General features: G+C 36.5%; 1 protein-coding gene across 2 annotated transcripts in view; it reads right to left on the minus strand.

Moving 5' to 3' along the window:
• Positions 1-14,268, minus strand: part of bcl2l1 (BCL2 like 1) — a 29,876-nt gene that overhangs the window by 1,318 nt on the left and 14,290 nt on the right. The window lies entirely within an intron of this gene.

Raw genomic sequence — 14,268 nt, forward strand, 5'->3', positions numbered from 1 at the left:
AAAAATCAATTTCCAAAGGAAAAAAAAAAAAAAAAAAGCAGCAAAAAAAATTCCTTTAAACAAATTTTAAAGCGAAAACAGTTTTTTTTCAAAAAAAGTTTTTTTACTTTTGATTTTTAAAAATTTCGTTTAAAAATTCAAGTTTATATCAAAGGAAAAAATTTTTTGTTGTTGCCCTTTGTTGAACTTAATTTTTTGTTACCAAAATTTTGAAACTGAAATCGTTTTTGCCGGCTTTCTTCTCAAGCAAAAAATTAAAAATTAAAAAAAAAAAAAAAACCAAGTTTTTTTTTAAAAAAACCCAACAAAACTGCAAAAAATTCTAAAAAAAGGGGTTTTTTTTTGGGCAAAAAAAACCTTTCATTAATAAAAAAAGGATTATTTTTTTTCATTATAAAAAAGTGTTAAATTTTAAAAATGGTAATTATTTTTTCAAAAAAAAAAACAAAAAAAAATTTTGGCAAATCTATTAAAAAAAAGTGGATTTTATTGGAAAAAAAAACCAAAAATAACAATTTGAAATGAATTAAATAAAAAAAAAAAAAAAACCCACCAGAATATGGATAAAAAAAAAAAACTTTTTTTTTTACAAAAAGCTTTTTAAACAAAAAGGGGCAATTAAAATTTTTGGGTTAAAAAAAAAAGAAAATCAAAAAAAAAACAACAGTTTTTCTTGGGTCCCACCCCAGTAAAAAGAATTTTTTTTTTTTACATTTGTTTAAAAAAAAAAAACGGTTTTTTTTCCCCGGGCTTTTCAAAAATATTGAAAATTTTTCTTGGGTAAAAAAAAGAAAAAAAAAAAAAAATCTAATATTAAATTTAATTAAAAAATTTTAAAGGGTTTTTTCTAAAATTAAAAAATTGTCTAATTAAAAATCAGGGGATTTTTTGGGTTGTGGTTTTTAAAAATCATTTTACATCATTTTTTAAATTTATGGAAAAAAAAAAAAAAAGGTTTATTGGAATTCATTTTTAAAAAAAAAAAAACTGTTTTTTAAATATGCCAGGTTTTGGATTTTAGGATTTTTGCTTTTTTCATTTTAAAAAAGGAGATTCGGTTAACAATTTTAAGGAAAAACAACTTAAAAAACAAAATTGTTCCTTATTTAAACCAAATTGCGTTTTAACAAAAAACCTAAGATTGTGGTTAAAATGGGGAAATGTTTGGATTTTTTACCACTTCTTTTTAAAAAAGGGTATTTCAAAAAACAAATATTTTTTAGTTTTTTTTTGAAAAAAAAATTTTATTCCAATTTCAAAAATATTTTCAAAAAAAAAAACAACTAATCTTGAAAAAAATTTTTTTTGTGTTTTGAAAAAAAAACCCCTAAAAAAAACCGGCTTTTTTAGAAAGCAAGTTGGCTGTTAAAACATAAAAAAACTTTGGAACGGGTTATTTTTTTAAAAAACGAACAAATTTTTTTTTTCCTAAATAAAATTTTTAAAAGCTTTTAAAGGGAAAAAAAAAGGGACATTACTAATTAAATCGGCCTTTTTCTTTTTTTTTTTTTTAAAAAACCAGTAATCACAAAAAACATATTGAAACAGGGGATTTTCTTTGCCAAATTTTTTTACCCAAAAAACAAAAAGCCCTTACCCTCAGAAAAAAACTATTTAAATTTATTTCGTTTGCGTTCTTTGGTAAAAAACCATTTTGTTTTATGTTGTAATATTTTTTTTACTTGCTTTATTAAAATTTTTTGGGCTTTAAAAAATTAAAAAAAAGAAGGGGTTAAAAAAAATTAAAAAAAAAAAGTTTACGGATCCAAAATTTAATTTTTTGGGGCCTTAAAAAAAAAAACACCCCTTAAAAAGGGGGGGGGGACAAAAAAAGGTTTTTCCCAAGGGCGGTTGTTTTTTTTTTGCCTGTGGCACTTTGCTTTTGCTGCTTAAATCTAATTTTTTGGTTTTATTTTGGGTGTTTTTTGGCTTAAAACAGTATTTTTTTGCTTTTTTGCCCCAATTTTCTTTTTCAAAAGGGGGCTAACTGTTTTGTTTAGTAAAAAAAAAAAAAAAAACCAAAATGGGAGGGGGTCGGGGGAGGCCATGGCCGCCCGGCTGCTTGTTTTATATGAAAAACTTTTGGGCAAAGTTTTTTACCCCACTGATTCTTTTTAAGGAACTTTTTTTGCCAAAACACCAACTGGGTCTTTTTTGGGCCAACTCTTGCAAAGGGGCTGGGGAGCTAAAAAACCAAAAAAAACCAAAAAAAAAGACAGGAATCAAAAACCGAAAAATGGGGCCAAAAGGGTTTTTTTTAAATTTTGGGACCATTAAAAAAAAAAAAAAGGGCCAACCAGGGAAAAACCCAAAGCGGGGGAAAAAAGCCCAAGTTGGGGGGGCTTTTAAAAATTTGGGTTTTTTCCAAAACAAAAAAATTTTCCCAAAAAAAAAAAAAAAAAAAACCCAAAAAAAAACAAAAAAAAAACCCACAAAAAACCAAAAGGCAAAGGAAGGGGAGTTTAAAGGCTTTTCCCAAAATTAAGGGCTTTTTTTAGTTTTAAACACTTTTCCCATTTTGTTTTCTTTATTGGAAAAAAAAGGGAAAAAAAGAAAAAAAAAAAATCAAGTTTTGGGAACTTTTTGTTTTCATTTTAAAAATCCAAAACACAAAATTTTGGAAGCATTTAAAAAGGGGGGAAAAAACAAAAAATTCAGGGCGTTTTAAATGGTTGGAAGTCATGGGATTATTGATGGTTTTTTTTTATTAATTGTTTTGGTTTGGGTTTTTTGAAATCCCCAAAGGGATTTTTTTTTTGGGGCCTTTGGGCAAGGGGGCCAAAAGTGGGGGGAACTTTTTTTTTACCAAAAGGGGAAAAAAAGCTGGTTTCAAGGGGGCAGGGTTGGCTACAATTCCTCCCCTGCTTTCCACTCTTTTTTTTTCATTTATTTTGGGGGGCAAAAGGAAAACAATACAAAAAAAAAAAAGCTTATTGTTTAGAAAAAAAAAGTCGTCTGTTTGGGGGAACGGAGGCAAAAACCCCAAAAAAAAAAAAAAAAAAACCAAAAACGGGCTTTTCAAGGACGTAGACAACTTTTGTTTTTACAAAAAAAAAAAGGGGCAAAAAAACCCCCAAGGCCCCACGGGCACAAAAACTTGACTCTTTTATTTTATTCAAGGGACAGGGTTTGGGGGTTTAAATTTTTTTTTGTTTTTTTTTTGGGAAAAGGGGATTTTTTTCAGTTTCCAAAAAGGTGGGGGCTTCTTTTTGAGGAAAAACATTTTTTTTAAAAAAAAGAATGGGGAAAATAGAAAAAAAATTTTTTTTTTGTTAAAAAAAACTAAAAATTTTTACATTTTTTTAACAAAAACATTTTGAAAAAAAAGAAAGGGAAACGTTTTATTTTTTTAAAACCCAGGAATGAAATAAAAAAACAAGGTTTGGAAAGGGAAAGAAAGGGGAAATATTAAGGGAACAAAATTTTTGTTTTTTCAAAAAAAAGTGGAATTGAAAAGAATTTTTAGGTAATTTTCCTTGCCTTGCCTGTTTATGGAACCCAACACGATTTTTTCCATTTTTTTCATTTGGTGTATGGGAAAAGGTTTTGAAAAAAAAACCACCCATTTTGGGAAAAGACGACTGGGACAAAAAAAAAAAAAAAAACAAAAATTCCTTCCCTTTTTCCTTTCTCTGGGGATTTTTTTCTTTCCAAAAAAAAAAAAAAGTGTTTTCAACAAAAAAAACATTGTGAATGGGATTCTTAGGGTTTTTCCACTTTTTTTTGGAAAAAGGAACGTGTTTTGAAAAAAATAAGTTTTGGGCGGAAAAAAAAAAAAAAAAAAAAAAAAAAAAAAAAAAGGAAGTAAAAAAAAAACAAAATTTTTCAAATCAAAAAAAGCCAAAGTTTCTTTTGGAAACGAAAGGACAAAAAAAAAAAAAATTAAAAAAAAAAAAAAACAGGGGGAAACCTTTTTTCAAACTTTTAAAAAAACTTCTTGTTTGGTTTTTTTGGTTTAATTTTAAAGGCAGGAGCAAAAAAAAGGGGTGGGGGGGGAAAGGAAAAAAAAGGTTTTGTTCGGTCCAATCTCCCTTCCCCAACCCAGGGGGCGGTTTTTTTCTTGGGGGGAACAAGTGAAAAAAAAAAAAAAAAAAGAAACAAAGCCCAATCCCCACGGAAACCCGCCGGCGGTTCCACCAGGGGGTCAATTTTTTTTTTCCCCGGGCAGCAAAAAAAAGCAAACTTCTTGGAAAAAAAAAAAAAAAAAACTCTTTCCTGAAAAGGGACCTTTTCCTTGATCCCATTTTTTTTGCCCGCTGCGGGTTTTCCTTTTTTTTTTGGGGGCCAAAAAAAAAAAAAAAAAAAAAAAGGAATTCTTCAAAGGCCCAAAAAAAAAGGGCGGCTTTTTTCTGGCAAAAAAAAAAAAAAAAAAGGAAAAAAAAAAAAAAAAAAAAAAAAAAGGAAAAAAAAAACAAAAGAAAAAAGGGTTTTTTAATTTTTTTTGAAAAAGGTCGGGGCCCCCTCACCCTCATTTAAAAAAAAAAACAATTTTTGTTTCTTTTTCTTTCCCTGTTTCTTTTCTTTTTTTTTACAGGTCGTATAAAATTGGTTCTTGGAAAAAAAAATTTTTTTTGCTTTGTAAAATTGTTTTTTGCCAAGGGGAAAAGGGTTTTTTTTTTGGGGAAACAACTTTTTAGGGAAAAGGGGATTTTGGTTTATTTCCAACAATTCCCATTTTCTTTGGCTTTTTTGGGGAAAAAAGTTGGGGAAAAAAAAAAAAAGGGTTTCTTCTTGAGCTTCATGGAAAAAAAAAAACAAATTTTTTTCTGAATTTTAAAAAAAAAAAACGATAAAAAAAAAGATTTTTTTTACGGAAGGCAAGGGGGAATTTTTTGTTGGGACAAAAAAAAAAAAAAAATTCCACAAAAAATTTTAAAAAGGTTCTGGGAAAAAAAGTCAAGTTCCCTGGTCCAGGGTATTTTTTTCAAAAAACTTTTGGAACAAGTTTGTGATGTTTTTAAAAAGGAAAAACAAAAAAAAAAAAAAAAAAAACTTTTTTGAAAAAAAAAAAAAAAAGCCCACCAAAAAGGAAAAAAGACAAATTGGGGAAAACTTTTTACAAAGTTGAAAAAGTTATGAAGGGAACAATCTTTGGTGTTTCCAGGCAAGGGGGAAAAAAAAAAAAAAAGTTTTTTTAAGGGAAATTCAAAAAACAAAAAAAAAAAAAAAAAAAAAAAAAAAAAACCTTTTCTTTTTTTTTTTCCAAAAAAATTAAAATTTTCAAATTAAAAAATTTTCTTGAAAAAAATTGTTTTTTTTAAATTTTGAAGGGGTAAGGGGGGGAAGGGGGAAGGGTAAATGATTTTTGCCCCCTTTTTTTCAATGGCGGAAAATTACTTTACTTTATTTTTTTTTATTTTTGCAAAAAAGGGAAAAAAAGATGTCTTAAAAAAATTTTTAAATATTGTGGAAGGTTGAATTATTGATAAAAAAAAAAAAAAAAAGGGTATTTTTTGTTTTTTTGGCTGGGAGTTTTATTGTGAGAAATTGGTTAACTTTTTTTCAAAAAAAATCTTGAAAAAAAAAAAAAAAAAAAAAAAAACCCCATTTGGGGGAAATCTTCCAAAAAACCCTCACTTTTTCAAAAAAAAAAAAAAAAAACAAAAAAAAAAAAAAAAAAGATTTCAAAAGGTTCCAAAAAAGGTTCAGTAACAAAAGGGGTAAGCATTTTTCCCCTTACTTTTTAAAAAAAAAGGGGGTTTCCTCTTTTAAGGGCCTTTTTTTCTTTTCAACCACCAACCAAAAATTGATTTTTGGGTTTTTTTGCTTTTTTTTGAAAAAGCCACCCCAAACAAAAAGCTGGGGTGTCCACTATGACTGTCACAACCTACACAGTCACGTGTGGAAATTTCCATCTACCGCATTAACCCATTACATGTATCGCTATGAGCAAAACCCCCCCCCAAAAGCACCTGCAATCCATTGCTGTGCACATTTATAACAAGACCTGATTGAAAGGAAAATTCACATAATTAAATTTCAGGCGTTGGGGACCCCGGTCACTGACAACTCTGCTTTAAAAATGTTCCACTCCCCCTCCCCCTCTGCAGCACAACCCCGGTTGTGTGCTGACATTCTTTCCCAACCCGGTTTGTGCCAGACTGCCGGAGCCTACATCTACGGGGGGGCCCACTGAAATCATTTCCTGGAAAAACGGGCTGCAGCCACAGGGGAGGTGCCAATCATATTAGGATTAAAAATCTCATATCAAGCACAACAGCAGGATCAGCTGGCTGGACCGCCAATGGAGATTCACTGCATGCTCATGTTGTCCACACTTTTTAGTTCTCAGGTGTTTTCACCTCAGTAAACAGGATTTGTGAAGCTCGTTCTTAAGGGGGAGCAAAACATGGGCATTTTATTGTGACAATTGTTTAAAATGACTAAGTTCAGATCTCCGTTCTTAGTCAGAGGGTGGGACTCAAAAAGCGCGCCCAGAAGGCTTTCATGGAGTGGCGAGTGGGGGCACCTCCCCCGATGATGGCCACCATGGACTATAGCATTAGCTCAGGAAACACTTGCTCATGGAAAGGGAGATCCGGCCTACATGACGAGAGTGAATACCAGGATCTAGTGAAGTAATCAGGTCAAACACTGAAAGCCAATACAGCGAGGGAGGAGGGGCAGGAGGGGCAGGCTTGTTACTGGAAACAGATATTCATAAATACCGAAAGATATTACAATGTATATGGCACCAATATCTAAGAGGTTAGAAGATCCTTTCAAGTGAGCTCTGAACCAAACCCTTAAAACTGAGTTTTGATCGTAGCCCTGAGATGGTAAACGGCTCCACCCTTACAGGAAGAATATCATTCAATTCAGGCTCCATATTATTCACCCGTTGCCATGGTGAGTGGCAACTCAGGGTTGTGGTTTGAAGATTAAACGCTGCGATAGTGTTAAGAAACGTTCATTAGGTGTCATAGAAGTGATTTCTGTTTCTGCTTCTGGAACTGAAGTTTCCTCAACTCAGGTTTTACAACTTAGTTTTCCACTAAACCCAAATTCTGGACACAGACCCAGGTGGAAAGAGTGGAAATGAGAAGGAGGTACAGAAAGGGGAGAGGCTGGCCCCAAATCAGGGCTCACAAAGAGAGAGAGGGATTACAAGGAATAGTGGAGGCCGGTGGGTACACAATTAATTCAGGACATATCCAGGAGTTTTGAAATCAGCCTTCAGATCAGATCATTGCCATCTGATCTATTTGATAAACAAGTTTCTTCATGCCCTGGTACCTTCTCGTTTCTGATGTAGGACATCATTCCACCAGCCATTCTTAAGTAGTGCATATGGTGTGCATGTTGGGGTGGGTGGGGGGGGGGGGGGGGGGCAAGGATTCTGAAGAAACAAATCTTGGTTTTGTGGCTAATATTTCTAAGAACACGCAGCGTGTGAATGTGCTGGGGAAAGATAAGGGGGGCGCTGGTGCAGTAATGACCTTTATTCTGTGGTCCGTACTACGGCTTTAACTACACGCTAACTGGCAGCTGAATTTGTGTGTCATCACAGCATATATATATATATAAATAATGGTGTTAAACCGCCTCAGGGTTTCTGCAGGTGTCAAGAGACATATTTAAGACTTTTTCTCAAAAAAAATAATTTTGAAGCGAGACTGAAAAATTCAACTTCATACAAGTAACGTCAACTCCATGAATTCAGACCTATCAAAAGTGTTTTCACAGATCAAACTAATCAATTTACTAACAAAATGAGAATTCAAAAACCAAACAAAATATAGGCACAAAATAACTTTGTAATAAAAGAAAACTACCTACCCTTTCTATCTAGAATCAGAAGGCTATATGTAAGGTGTACTTGATTAACAGTTCAGCTTTTATTGCTCATTTTCATCATTTTTAGGCTGATAAATAAATAATAAACCCGAGCTCATGTAAGCTTCTCCTGCTATCTGTTTTGTTGAGACCACTGCCTGAAGCAGCCACTGCTCTTTGGATCTGAAGGGGACTTTGTGGGCTCTAATGGGACCACGTTGGTCTCACAGTAGCTCTTTTCATTCATGGTTTAGCTCTAAATAAACACACCCTCACTTCCACTGTAAAATACTTGTCAAACTGAAGTGAGCAAACATTCGAGATAAGTGTGTACAGTTGAGTCACTGGTCCCAGTAAATAAGCAGGAATTTGTAAATGTGTAATGGAATACATGACAGAAGCAGATACGGAGGTTTCATTGAACGTTCATTAGAATTCCACTTTCATGTCATCATTCCTCATCTCTAACTCAATGCGACGGTGTGGCCTTGCAAACTGACTGTCGACCAAGGCCTTGTTAACGACTGTGAGGAATTCAAGAGCCTCTCTTTACTGTCTGCCTGAGAGGAAGCTGCCATGGAACAGTAAATATTTGTCTTCAACCTCACCTTGACTTCCTCAAGGCCCGTGATACAGCACATGAACATTTTCAGAAAAGATAAACTGGCCTTTTTGCTGGCAGTAAAACCACATTTAAGCATCAATGTTACTCATGACACAGATGGAAGGATACGCAGACCACAGAGTGTGTGTGTGATGAGGCTGGGCTGATTTAAGTACTAGCACACAGTTGCTCTTAAGCGTAATGATGGCTGAGCTGAATTAAAGTAAAGCAGTTGGAATTGGTCACAAGGGATTGATAAATGGTGCTAAAGTGAATAATGACGTAGTGTAATTACACAGTACTGTACATCATGTAATCCTCCTGTGAAGGGATAGGCAGTGAACAATGTGAGCAATGTGGGTGTAGAAAACAAACTACTACACCTGTAAAACGGACATGTCCAGACATGTTGTCATTCAGTGGGCAGGGAATATATGATGAAACAGTGTGTATTGATTATGTGGTGGTGCCAAGGGATGCAAAGGAAAGCTCTGTCAAATGCTGTTCAACATTATTTGTTCATGTTTGCCTATATTTTAACATCCTCACTCACGTCTTATTGGGTGTGACAGTTACAGCTTATCCTTTGTCACTATCAAAATCTGAAAATACATTTTGCGTGATATTCAATGTAATTTAAAATGTAATCTTGTTTGCCTATTTTGGATCTTTTTGAAATCCTGAAGCTTGCAAGTGTTGAGCTATTGTGGCGATTTGAACTAGGACACCCTCAGCAACAATGGGGGGAACTGCTTAACATTTAAAAGACATTTTATTAAATACAATTTGGGGTGTGTGTGTGTGTAGGTGTGGTGCTGTCCGTAGTACTGAAACAGATAGACAGTCACTTAGTTTAGTTTTTACTTTTAGTTTTAAAAGGTCCAGTGTGTAACATTTAGGGGGGTCTATTGGCAGAAATGTATGTTTTCATTAAGGTATAATCACCTGAATAAAGGAATTGTTGTGTTTGTTACCTTTTGTTCTTCCATGGAGTCTGCCATGTTAAACTACCATGTTTCTACAGTAGCCCAGAAGGGACAAACCAAAAACTTGCTCTAGATAGGGGCGTTTGCGTTTTGCGGCCACTGCTGTTTCTCATTCGCACACTGGTCCTTTAACAGCCAGCACCTAGACGTTGTTCAATGTGCTCCAATGGGCTGAGGATTTTATACAATTACTGTATGGTATGCAAGCCCCACACTCTTCTCAAGAATATTCAAACAAACATGCTGCTGAAATAAATGCATAGAAACAAAACACCATGAATCCCCACAAACATGTCCATTGGGGGACCTGGGCAGGTTTTATTGCAGCAGCCAGGCTCATTTCATGTAATTGGAAGAGCCCACATAGACCAGAGGGTGCATAATGGCATGAAGGACAGGGCTGGTGATAGTCTATATTTTTGTTATTGTCAACAAATCACATATAAAGATCAAAGCCAACAAAGTCTGTTTTTCCAGTCCTTATGGCTCTCTAGCCATGCCCACTGTTTCCTACTAACTCTGTCAATCTTTAAAAACAGGTCATAAACAGGAGAAAATAGTGCATTTGTTGGGGACTATTTTCAGCTGGGGATTAATACACATTTGGTGCTCTAGTGAATATTTCAGGCAGCAGATCGACATTTCTGTGACTGACATCAATGAGTCACACAACATGTCAGCCAGTGCTGTGAACAATAGAGCCTGCAGCTATCTACTGTAGCTCCTGCTCCCCACCTTTGCCCCCAGCATCATCAGTTCTGCTTGTGCTTCATTCTTCCAGTATTGAACCTTCGTACACAGAAACCTAATGAAAAAAAAATCACTTTTCTGACAGTTATTTCATTACCTCTCAGCCTATAAACTTCCATTTCTTCACTTGAGAATCAGAAAATCTATTTCCAATCACTGTAGTTTTAACATACCATGAACACAATACCTGAGGGGCCCCGGCTTTCTTCCTTTACCAGTATTACCAGTCGGCTCACTGTGCACATGTCAAGGAAGCACCGCTGGTTTGATATGCTCAATCTCCTCAAGTCCCACCTGGCAGGTAAACCCAATCTTTATCTACCCTCTCCCTTTCTCTTTCCCTTTCACACGGTCACGCCTTTATTTTTTTTTTATCTCTGCTCGGTTCCCAGAGGAAATCAGGTGCTAGGCAGCGGCCTGCGGAGCGCTTTCAGGCCCCGTCTTTGTTTTTTTTTCTGCTTTTCTTCGTCTTAAACTTTGTCTTTCTTCGTTAGCCAGGGAGAGAAAAAAAAAAAGGATGAGGGAAGGATTAGCTCATGAAAGCAAAAGGTTGGATATAAGAGAGAGAAAGGGAGAGAATATAGTGCACGGGCACAGGGAAGGAGATTCTGCAGTTGGTTGCCACGGCTACCGGGAAAGCAGCTGATTAGTGTGTGTGATGTGTGCGAGTGTGTCTGGGCCTGCAGGTCCATCCTGTGGCTGATAAATGGCCCAATACTACATGTGGAGAAAGGAGCATTTTAACGATCATTAGCAGCAACTTCCCATTCATCAGCTCGGACTTGTCGGTTGCTCCGGTGTTGCACCATAACAAGCTGCACCGCTCAAATCCCCTTGATTGTGAAACCCCCTGACCATGACACACGCACGCACGCATGCACATACAAGCAGATTAACACCTCGCATCCTTTTGCTTTAAGGCAAAATGGGGCCGGAGATGAATTGAAATTCAATAACTTGGGGACACTGTTAATATTAGTCATTGTGCGAGCAATCATGACATCAAGCTGAACAGTGAGAGTGTCAGGCTGTGTGAGCAGATGCAGGAATATATGTTTATCTTGAGTATTTATAAACACTAAAACTAGTCAATTGATTGATAAAATTAGTAGGGCACAAGAGCTGCAGGTTTGGAGATGCTCTGACCCAGTCGTCTAGCCATCACACCTTGTCAAAAGTCGCTTCAGATCCTCCACGCTCTGCTCATTTTTCTTTCTATTACACATCAACTTGAGGGACAAAAATGTTCACTTGCTGCCTGATGTTTCCCAGCCACTGACAGGAGCCATGATAACCAGATAATCAGTGTTATTCACATCATCCGTCAGGGCGTAAAATGTTATGGCTGATCGGTGTGTTTTAAAAAAATATTTTTTAACAAACAGTACAAAACTAAGCCTGTATGATTACTGTCATTGTTATATGGCCCGGTTCAGGTTAAACCCTTTTTTAGGGTCAGAGTAGGGCAAGGCAAAAATGGCTAACAGGACATTGCGAGGAAGTTGCAGGGTCCTGTTTTGGGGCTGGTTGATGCCTGATACCACATTTTAGGCAGTACTGAAGGAATTTATGACCACTGTTTCCCAAAGCCCACGGTGACAACCCTTAAATGTCATGTTTTGTCTTACTAATATTTTTTAAAATACTAAAATAAAGTAATACATAGATATTAAGTTTCTGAGGTTTCAGACTTTAATAATAGCTGTGTGTGTAAAATGTGTGCTTTCTAAAATCTTAGACATTATTTTCATCTCACAATCATCGTCATTCTTTCTTAAATTATTAAAGGATTAACTGTTTAATAAGAAAATATTCGATAAAGATGCCAAAACGAATACTCATTAGTTGCAGCTCTGATATTTATGTTACTGGGTTATCGCTACATTTTAAAGTTGGGCTGTACACGTTAGCACAACTCAGTACAGCAGATGAACTGGTTTCTTTTAAAAGGTCTGAGTGCCTCTGCCTCTGCATGCAACATCTGATCTAGACAGCTTGCCTTTAACAGACAAGGACCGCTTTCTAGCAAACCGCAGAGCACATGACAATCAGGCCACACCGGCCACAAGCAGCGTCTGCAAACTGGTTGGAAGGCACAGAGATGGTTGCACTGACAAAAATCGAGCTGATTTAGGCAACAAAGCCGCACGCAGAGAAGAATCTAGTGTCGCTCACTGGAAAGCGCTCTGCTTTCATAGAAAGCTGACAATGGCCCTTCCCTCTCGGACACACACGTGCTGTCGCACATAAGGGCAACACACTGAATAGCAGTGACTTGACAAAAACAATCTAGATCAACCAGCTTTGAACCAGTACTTTCTAGAGAGTGGGGACAAATGAGCACATGAAGAGAAAAGCTACTGGAACTTGCAGCAGGTCATGCATGGGAGCTGGGCATTGTGGCAAGAGACAAACAAATAATTAAATCAATAAAAGCTGCATTTTTCTGTGGTGAGAAGATAGAGAGATGTGGGTAAGGTTTTGAGAACATCCGATTCAGCTTTTTTTATTCTGGCTCTTAGACTTGAACTGGTGAGGAAAATCAACAATCAGCAGGTTTTTTAATGAATCCTAAAAGCCTCACATTTATGTTTCAGTTCAGAACCTGTTCTCCAAAACCAATTAATAACCTTGTGTGACTCCGTTTCAGTCATCTGATACATATCTGACATAACTTCAAACTACCCGGAGCATGTATTGAATTCCTAATGCCTGTATGTGTGTGTGTGAAAGAGACGAAGGAAGGAGTGACCAGACTATGCAGAGTCATAATAAAAGCCACATCCGCACAGTCAGTCAATGAATGGCCAGAAAGGCATGTAAATGCAAAGAAAAGGGGAAGTTTTCTTTGTCTGTTTTTTCTCTTCTAGACTAAATGTAAAGCAGCATCAATGAGCGTCTGAAACAAAACATCAAGTCTATTGCCATGCTGTCTAAAACTGAAGACTTTGTTACAGAATAGCAGCTCTTATAAATCCTTTATCTTTGTTCAACCCCTGTGAGTGCTAACTTTGATGAGGAGAGACCCTTAGCGAAATGGATTAGAAACTCAGAAGTGAGAGAGATTTGAACACATAGGGTGAGGCAGGAAAAGAGAAAGCAGGATCAGACTTTTAGAGTTCAAAAGAAACCAGTGACCCAAAGCCTGAGAGTCACAATGAGAAGAAGGCAGGCTCTTAATACACTTTAAAATGTCATCTGTCCCGGCTGTAGCTGAGCAACATTTCCTGCAAGTTGCAACACTTAGGATGTGCACATGTGAACGCCGCATGGCCTTGTGCGCACACACACACACAACACACACACAACACAACCACACACACACAACCACCCACACACAAACACACTTACTCTGCGGTGTCCCTGGGCACAGATTACAGCGTGGAACACAACACATCTTGTGCTTTTTGTTTATTGAGTAAAGTCACTGTTGCATCCGTGTCACTGATGAAATACTGTTTACAGGACATCACGAGAAGGAGTCATGGTGTTCTGACTGGTCGCACAAAGATGATGTCATATGTGTGTATAAAGTCCAAGTGAGTGAATGTGACGTGTGCTATGACCTCTGCCTTACACAGTCCATGGGTGGATCATGGGATCAAAGTGAGTCGGCAAGATGAAAAGAAACAGCAGATTAACGTCCAAGATTCAGACAAAACCACTGAGTCCAAGAAACTCTCGGTAGATCACCACAACCAGATTGTGTCACGGCATATATCTGGGCAAAACCATTTCTAAACATTTGAATGTTCACAGAAGCACAGACCATTATTGTGAAAAGGACAACTTTTGGGACAAACCAGGACTCTTCATAGAGCTGGACCTCCGGCCAAACTCAGTGACCGGGCAAGAAGGGCCCCGTTCAGGGCGGTGTGACAGAACTCTTTAGAGGAGTGGGAGTCAACCAGGCCTTACGGTGGGAGTGTATGGGCACTCCTCAGTGAAAAGAATATGACTTTACACTTGGAGTTTGCCCAAAGAACAAGGAATGATTCTCTGGTCTGATGAAGCTGACAAAGCCGAACAGTTTGGCCTGAACTCCAAGAGGTACGTCTGGGGAAATCCAGGTCCTGCTCAGCACCTGGCGAATACCTTCCGTTTAGCAAAGCATGGTGGTGGAATTGGTGCCAAAAATGCTTCTACAAGGGA

This window comes from Morone saxatilis, unplaced genomic scaffold (assembly GCF_004916995.1).
Source record: "Morone saxatilis isolate NCDOM2014 unplaced genomic scaffold, NCSU_SB_2.0 Contig15, whole genome shotgun sequence".
Taxonomy (NCBI): Eukaryota; Metazoa; Chordata; class Actinopteri; family Moronidae; genus Morone; species Morone saxatilis.